At 56.2% G+C, this 8,791-nt stretch overlaps 1 long non-coding RNA gene across 1 annotated transcript in view; it reads left to right on the top strand.

Annotated features, from left to right (window-relative positions):
* The first annotated feature begins 8,150 nt into the window (after nt 1-8,150).
* Nucleotides 8,151-8,791, top strand: part of LOC112942290 — a 6,715-nt gene continuing 6,074 nt past the window's right edge. Inside the window, exon 1 of the long non-coding RNA XR_003248363.1 lies at nt 8,151-8,209. This is a non-coding gene — a long non-coding RNA (uncharacterized LOC112942290). The remainder of the gene's footprint in view (nt 8,210-8,791) is intronic.

The following is an 8,791-nucleotide window of genomic DNA, read 5'->3' as shown; positions in this document are numbered from 1 at the left end:
CGTGATGAAGAGTCTCTAATGCGCACAGGGCTGCGGGACTCGCCTCCGAGAAGGGTTCGGTCAGGAGCAGCCGCGGCGGCGCCGGCGCACGGAGGTAGGGCCGAGGGGCAGCGAGGGCAGCGCGGGGCTGCCGCACGGGCAGCCTTGCCGAGGGGCTCCAAGAGTCACAGAACCAACCTAAGGTGGCTGCTTTCCCTGCTCGGCCTCTAGGCCCAGCAGGCTGCGATCCCCGGTGCCAGGTGGGGCGGGAAGCGGCTCCGCTCTCCAAACCCTCGTCCGTTTCCTGGCTGCGGAAAAGCAGGTCAACTGGCTGCAGCCTGTGGCCCTGGCGTGGAGAACGTGCCCTGCACGGGGTTCACCTGGTGGTCCCTGCAGCTTGTGGAGAAGGCGAGAGGCTGGGCTGTCCCCAAGCTTCCCCRTGTTCCCCTTTGCGTGGATCCTGCTTTCCTATAACTCTTTTTGTTTGCTTTTCCCTTTCCTTTCCCCAGGGGAAGGGGACAAGTCTCGGAGGAGCTGGGGAGATGTGACTGCAGCAGTGCGCGGGCTAGGCGGAGGCACGTTGCGAGGCTGCCCCTGGTTCAAGAATAATAACAATTGGATAAAAGGCTTCAAAATGCATCTTTCCATGCCTCGTACAAATCATCTCGTGGATGGCATAAGGGCTGGGCAAAGGGCTGGAGAAATCTGGCTTGTGGAGCTCTCGACTCCCACACAGAGAACAGGCGCTAATGAACCCCAGCTGGGGAGGAGAGTTTTTACGAGCACTTTTTTATCAAAAGCTACTTCCCAAATCGGAACATTTCTCGGAGCCCTGCCAGGACAGCTGGGCTCAGACGGGCAAGGTGCTTATGCAGGTGTTCAGCCCCAAACAGGTATTCGATCCCGCTCTGATAGGGGACTCCTGAATCCTCCATTCGCTCCCCGGGAACTGCACTCAGGAGTGTTGGAAGGTGGCGGGTACTTTCAACGAAGAAGGAACTAAAGGATCAGCACAAAAAGGAAAGTTCATTCTGGCTGCRGGGTGAAGGGGGAGGCGAGCTCGTGTTTTAACACGGTGCTAGTGGTGCCAGGTGAAGCACGTGGAGACGGGGAAGCAGGTTGTGGCCAGTGCAAAATGTCCATCCGAATCGCGATATGGGAATAAACATGGCCATTGCAGCCCCTTCCTSTGCTGCTCCCTCTTCCCTGTCTCCTGGCAGCCTGGTGTTTGTGCCGTCCTGCTCCTGGGCAGGGCCAAGCAAAGAACAAATATTCTGCTGCGTCTCAAACCAACCCCAGATCCCTGTGAGGGGCAGAGAAGTCACAGAGTTTAGGACTATGAAGTGTGTTTTCTGGCCTGTGGAGGTGAAGCAAAAGTTAGCAAAGCACCATGAGAAAAGCTACTTCCTCCCTGGCTGGAAGGGAAGTACCAGGACTCTCATGGAAAGACTGGTTTCCCGACACTTCCAGCCCATTTCCAGACCAAAGAGGCTCTGAGAAGCAGCTGAATGTTTGACTTCTGCTTTGACTTGCATCTCAGAGCTTTGGGGTGATGTTTACACATAATCAGTTGCATGTTACCAAAGTCCCGCGGATGCAGGGACGTGCGTTGGCTGCCAGACGTGGTGTCGCAAGGTTTATACCACTAGTTTTCAAGGAAAATGCAGAGAAAGTTTCCTGGGCAGGTATTGTTGTTGTTGCTAGCCGGAATAGGTAGGGCCATTCTTGTTTGAATATTCATAACAGCATCCATGTCTCTCCAGTCTAGTTTACACAGACCTGAGAACCAGTATACGCAGTGGGTTGGCAAACAGGAATTTGACTTTTTCTSTTTGCTCTGTTGCTAAAAAAATCAGTTACGTAGCGGCCTTGATGAGTAGCGAAGGCACAAAGCTAGACCAAAGCGGGGAGCGCGGCCGTGGTCCTGCCTCAGGACAACCAGATCCAGCCCATTCTTAAGGAAATTAGATTTTTCCTGTACTGCCAAGAGTTAAGCTAATTCCAGGCGCCTCTTTCCGAGATAGGCTGAATCCAATCTATGAACAACTCATCTAGAGAGAGAAGAATAGCCCAGTGTGGTGCGTCAGCAAGTGGCCCTGAGTCACCGGCCCTGCTCATTGTCTGCTCCGATGACACAGAGCAGGGTCTGTGCCAGGTGACACGGGGGCGGCGCGCGGGTCTCCCCTCGGGTGCCGCTGCGCCCGCCTTGCGGGTGCCCTGTGCAAGGCCCCGCGCTGGCACTGGGAGCTGCTGGGAGAGGACGCGGGGCTGGGGCAGTGCGGCCGGATAGCCCCAGTGCGCCCAGCGGGGCCCCCGCGGGCTCAGGGAGGCCGGCTGGGCWGGGGGAGCAGCGGGAGCTGCCCGTGCCGTGCGCTCGGGGCAGTGCGGAGCCGCTGCGCCAGGCCGAGGGGAGCGAGCGGCAGGCGAGCGCCTGCAGGCCTCGGGCTTCGGCGCGGGCAGCGGGCAGCGCGCGAGGGGGCTCCGCGGGCGCTGCAGCCCGACGAGCCCCAAGGCTTTCCAAGGCACGGCTCCCTGCGCTCCAGCACCCCGGGCCGTGCGGGAGGGAAGGGCGCCCTTGCCGCGCACGCGGCTGCGCTCCCTGCCCGGCGCGACGCAGCGGGAAGCGCCGCGGCTCCCCAGCGCCAGCCGTTTGGAAGGAGACCTTTGGTTTGGCAAGTCTGGGCTGCTGTCAATGAGCTCTGTGGTTTTAGGGCACCATATGCTGTATTCAACACTTTGCCAATCGAGTTAAATGAATCCAGCCCGGGCTGCTCACGGAGCAGGGCTGAGCAGCTGGGAGCGGTGCGTGCTGCAGTCCATCATTATAAGGCCATCGGATAAAAATCTCCTCGCCGGTCTGACATTACAACCTTAATAATCCTCTGTCTGTATTAGCTCCCTCTTTGCTGTGCGAGGGAAAAGCCCAGAAAGGAGACTTTAACATGCTCTGCCTTATTATCACCRCCATTATTTTTATTAAAACAATGCTGCTGTTCGCCCTGCAGTGAGTTAGCCGGGATAAGCAGAGACAAGAGGGTTTGTTGGCGCAGGGCACGCGGGTGGCAGCCCCATCCACTGCCTGGCGCGCGCGGCKCCAGCACGTGGAGTTCTTTCCAGAGCAGCTCATGGTGTAGTTACGTGGGAYTCTGGAAAACGCCAAATCCAAGAGCATTTATCCCAGGGCAGATGTAAACCCCAGGTGCTGTTCCCTTTCTTCCTCTCCGCAGAGAGCAACGCGTTAGGGTTGGTTTGTCAGGTCAGACGTTCCCCTCGTGACTGGATTCCTCTGCAGTGGGAGAACCCCCATTCCCAGAGCAGCGATTCCCRCGGCCCCTCCGGCAGGAGCCCGTCGTGCCGCGGGTCCCGGCGGCACCGGGCCCTCGGATGCACCTCGTGCCCGGCTCGTCCTGCCGAGCGGCCGCGCGGGATCCGCCGGGAAGCCTGGCCAGGCCGAGCCGGAGCCGCGACGGGAAAGGTGGCCACGTTCTGTCTGCAGCACTCCAGCCTGGCGCTTTAATGCAACTGCCAGTTGTACAAATTAATTAAAAATAACTGAAGAAAAAAAAAAGCCAAAGAAAGGCCCTGCTTCCTCTGGCGAAGATTAATTATTAGTTGAGCCCTTTTCTTACGAAAATGCAGATCCATGGTAGCCCCAGGCAAAAGATTCCCAGGGAGAGCCCTCACCATTCGTGCTCTGAGTTAGGGAAATCACTTTGAAAGCATCTGACAACTAAAGCAGAACATGTTGAGTAACTTGGCAACACTCAGAAAACATCTTGAACTGGTTTTTGTTCAACACATTTTGCTCTGCTTCAATAGGAGATGTCAGGGCAGTTCATTCACTGCCACTCAGGACTGCAGGCAGTGCTGGGAGACTGTTCGTTTGCTCCACGGGCTTTGGGGAGCGGGTCTGAAAGAGAAGGAAATGCGGAGCTCGCTGCTCGTGTGAAGGAAGCGTTCCCGCCGGGAGGAGGGATGGCGCTTCCCGGCCCGTGTGCTGCTCCGGCCGGCTCCCACGTCCCTGCCCTCGGAGCGGGGCCGCAGCCCGTCGGGAATGGGGGTGCTACCCGGGGCGAGCGGCTGCCGAAACGGACAGAGACGGGGCCGGGGGCCGCACGGAAACACACTCGAGACTTCCCAAAATCACTGCTAAAATCTATGCAATATGTCAGACAATTTTTCATGGCCAGTTTGGACTGCCTCGTGGGTTTCTGTCCACAGGRGGATAAATCTCTGTTAAATCACACRTGAAAGGTTAAGAAGGGCAGATTCGAAYGTCTCACCAGGGTGTTGATAACAACTTAGTTTAGCCTGTCGAGCAACGTCRGTTCTTTAGCTGAACAACCCGGGCCCAGGCACCGTTTGCTCYGGGTTTTGGGGAGAGGCTTCTTGGCAGCTCCGTGCGGGTGCCCTGGGCCCCGTGGGCGCCGTGGGCGGCTGGTGCCCAGGGGGGCCGGAGCTTTGCACAGGCTGCTTTGCACAGGGCTGCTCTTTGAGGGACGGGTGCTGCAAACCGGTGTCGCAGGGGGGGTCCCTGAGCTCGTGGGGTGCAGAGAAGGAGCAGGGCTCAAGGGCTGCGCTTTGGGACAGTTCTGCCATTGCACAGGCCCCGAGAGGCCTCGCTCARCATGCAGCCCGTGGTGCCAGGTCTACATGTACCGCAGGATGGAGCCGCTGCCAAGGGCACCCCTGGCCTGCGCAGGGCTCCCTTCTGGGGTGCAGGAGTGCGGGGAATTCTGTGCCCGTATGCGAAGGATAAAGCTTTCTGAAGCAGGGACGCCGAGGGTTCGCCAACACGGGGCGCTGCCCGAGCAGCACGGAGGCTCCTCAGGAGGGAGCAGGGACGTGGCGACGTGCGGGGCGACGCGGGGCTGCTGGGTTTTGCTGGAGCAGCAGGGGCTCCGGGCCCGCTGCGGGTCCTCCTCCAAACCTARTGGCTGCATTTCCTTTTTATTTATGGATTTTTATTTTCCTTCTGTGCTTTATGAGCATCTCCTGCTGCTTTTTACCCCGTCTGCCCGTTCCAGTTACCTCCGAGCTCCGTGTCCTGTGTCAGGAAGGTGCCGCAAGCCCAGCCTGGGAGACGAGATGGGCTGAGCTCCTGCATAACACTCTGCCAGCATGGTTTTATTCCCTGTATTTCTAGTTTATTCAGTCGGAACAAGGCCCAGAGTAGCTGACTGTCTCTCTAACATGTGGAGCTATGGAATTTTATCACGATCCTTTTCTTTCAGACCAGGAAGTCTACAAATGTGGTTGCTGTAAACTGGAACTCCAAAACACACACACGAAAAGGGGCCGGTTTAGGAAATTTGGGCTTGGTTTTACCATTTTTGAATGTATTTATTTGGGAACTGTACGTGCTTGAATTGCATGTACACTTCATTTCAAGCCTGTTTTTTTTCCCTTGAAACTTGTCAAAGCAAGCCCTATTGGTAATTCTGACCTTTTTTAACAGCCCTTTCCCCCCAAACCCTTAGCTTTCAGAACCGAGCATGGGGAGCTCCGTGAGCCCTTGTGCGTGTGGCTGCAGTTGGGGGCTGCGACTGGGAGCAGGAGCCTGGGGGCTCCTCTGCGCAGCCGCGGGCACCGCTGCCCATCGCGGGCCCGATGCGTCCTCCTCACCAAGCCCTCTTGTCCATCCTCCTCCAAACCCTCTTTCCTTTTCCAAGCCCAAACGAATCCAGCTTCTTCTGCCTTCCGGGGCGTTCAGACCTCACGGTTGCGGGAAGCCTTCAGAGCCGGGGACGTTCCCACGTGTTCGCGGGAGCTTAAACGGGAGGAAAGCAAGCGCGTGGATCCGGCAGGGGCACCGCAAAGGGAGCCAAAGTGCGGGGCAAAGGCCGAGCCCGGGCGCCAGCGTGACCCGGTGCCAGGCAGCGGGGAAGAGGGGAGGCCCCGCAAAGTGTCCTTGTCCTCCGGCCGTCCCCGCGTGCGGGACGGTGCCCCCGTGGTGCGTGTGCAAGAGGCTGCTTGTGACCGAACCCTTCTCAAGCGCTCCTGGATGTTGGTGGTTGCAGAGCTCACACCTGCAGAAGGGCCTTTTACAGTACGTGGTGGCCAGGTGAGAAACAAGCAAACAGAAACAACAACAAACATACTGCTGAAGTCAAAATATTCTTTCTAATCCCCCGGCCCAGTTTCTCTTTCTTTCCAGCTTTCTTCCTCCTCTGCCTTCCGACCCTTCCCTCTCTATTTCCTACCCTCCTTCTGTTTCTCTCTTTCCCCCCTCTGTCATAAGAAAGTGACTGTGTCCTCRAGGGGACCGTTTTCTTATGCCATTTTATACACTGTGCTTCATGTTTAGAACTTTTTTGCACTAGTTCCTATTACATTTATTTTCCAAAATGGTTTGACAAAAAACAAAACAAAAAAAAAAAAAAAAAAACACAAAACCATGCTATAATTCAGTTGTATTAAACTATTATCCTACTACTCTCTGTGTTCAATAGTCTCTGTACCTGTAATGCTTTCAGTTCTGTTGTATTTTGGGGCCGAGGTTTTCTCCGCTCCTTGTTTAACCCAGTAAAGAAATAAAATGTTAAGAATTGATGATAACTTCCTCCTCCCTGTGTCTGCTGCTTCCCGGCGGATCCGGCGCCGCTCGTGTCCCGGGGACAGCCGGCACTTGGGCACAGCCCAAGGGGCCGGGGCGGCCGGGATGTCCCACGGCTCTGTCCGACGGGTGTTTTCCTGCAAAATCCCATCTCCGATGGCGGGCAGAAGGAATGGCGGGACAATAACCCGGCCTTGCTGAATTTGATTTCGTAACCTTTCTTTATATTCTTTTGTTTCTTCCCTTCACATTTTTTGCCATGGGGCTCACCTCAGAACAATAGGGGCAAAGACTGTCACCAAGAGATTCATCAGAGAATAATGACTCAACCAGGGTATCCAAATTTTGCCCAGCTGAAGTCCACACCCACATGTAATCTGGAATTAATTCATCTGGACAACAGATCTCGGCATGCAACAGAGCGAGGACACTCCGCTCCAAATTGAATGCTGCATGCCAGGCTGCAAAAGGCCATGTAATAAAACTCTGCACTTACAGCTTGGCCATTCCTGCCCCGAGCTGAAAACGCTCAGTTTGGAAGGAAGAGGAGGAAAGGGGGGCAAAAAGGGAATGAAATTGGACAAAGATAGAACAAAACAACAAAAAAAAATAGATTGGTGGAGAAGAAGATGGATTGGAGAAGAGGGTGCTGGAGGACGACAGGCTGTGAAAGGAAAAACGAGAATTCAGAGCTGGTGGCAGGGGGTCAGGATGGAAAGGGGGCCCACAGTGCATCCCAGGAAGGGCCCGGCAGGAGGCCAAGGTTCCCATGGGATCCCAGGGCAGCTTTTCCAGGCCCGCGCGAGGTGCCTGTTCCCCCCACGGAACGATCTGCTCCGGAGGACCCTCTATGATTCTAGGACAGGTTTTCAGTGCAAGCCGGAGCTCCCAAAGCCGGAGGAGGGACGGCCGAGGAGCAGGACAGAGCTGGCTGGGAACCTTCCCTGCCRGGGACCAGGCCGGGTGCCCCTCCTGGCCCCGGCTCCAGCACTGCTCCCCTCTGCTCGGCACCCAACGCCTCTCGTGCCAAKGGGCTTCAGAGGCTGCTTTTTCACTGCATCACGGACACTTTGGGCAATACTGGAAGGCTGAAACCCAGCAGACCTGGCCCTGAGCTGGGGAAGCGCCCCAGGGGTGGCCTGGAGCCTGCCCCGTGCCAGCACCATCCTCACATTGCTGCRCTTGTGCTTGTCCAGGTTTGGGTTCCTACTTCCCAATGAGCTGTGAAGTGAGGAGCAGCAGGGGCCTCCTGCACGCTCCTCAGGGCTGCTTATCCCCAGCCTTGGGGGTCTGATCCTCATTGTGGGCACAACCACTGAGCAGCAGGTACAGCCACGCCACGCCACGCCACGCCACGCCACGCCACGCCACGCCACGCCACCACACAAACATAGGACACAGAGCAGCTTGGCTCCTGGCTTTTATATTTCCCCAGCCCTGCCCTGTTTTGTTCTAGGCCTGTTCTGCTCTTTGGAAGGAACCTGGAAATGGGGAGGCCACAGGTGGCACCTGCAGTGCCTAATTGGGTGAGATGGGATAAGGGCACCCACCTGCCCTCCCTGAGCAGTATTTGTAGGGTCTGCTGAGGCCTCCTTGGAGCTGGGCTCTGGGCTGGGATGCTGGCAGCCCTGTGGGAGCCAGAAGTGGCTGTTACTCCTTCCAGCTCCCAATCAGGTAAGGGTTTTGCCAATGCAAGTGTCCATGTGGTCATTAACAAGACCTGCAATTTGTTGTAGAGCTTGGATGGTTTTAGGTTAACAGCGTTGGGTATCTGAAACAAAGGAGCTGCTGGAAGGGGAAGGTGCCTTTCACTCTGTGTTACTGCACTGGTTTGTTGTAACTGGGGTTACWGGCCCTTCTTCAAAAGCTTGCTCCTACAAAAAGTGTCATGAGGTATCACATGTGGTGACCCTGGAGTATAAAGATAAGGTAAATTCAGGGTGGTTTCCAGGAGGAAGACTGAACATGAGCTTCCAATGTAGAAGTATGACTACTGTTCAGTGGAAACAGGGGTTTTTCTACTCTTATTTGTGTGCTGGCAATGAGACACAGGCAGAAAAGTGGGTACTGGAGCCTGCAGCCAGAATGCCCCTCAGTGTCCCAATATTTCTCTAAATCCTGCTGTAGGATTTATTAGGATCCCCTCCTTGAGGCAGCACTCTGCAAGGGGCATTGCTTCATCTCTCTGGGGTCCTCTTTTCTTGCCCCAAGGTCTTCTGTGGGCGTCCTGCTCCCTTCATGTGTGTCCTGCTCCCT

The sequence above is a fragment of the Nothoprocta perdicaria genome, unplaced genomic scaffold, assembly GCF_003342845.1.
Source record: "Nothoprocta perdicaria isolate Ctin4 unplaced genomic scaffold, notPer1 scaffold_124, whole genome shotgun sequence".
In the NCBI taxonomy this organism is placed as follows: domain Eukaryota; kingdom Metazoa; phylum Chordata; class Aves; order Tinamiformes; family Tinamidae; genus Nothoprocta; species Nothoprocta perdicaria.
The sequence above is the reverse complement of the archived record's forward strand: the minus strand, read 5'-3'. Positions and strand labels throughout refer to the sequence as shown.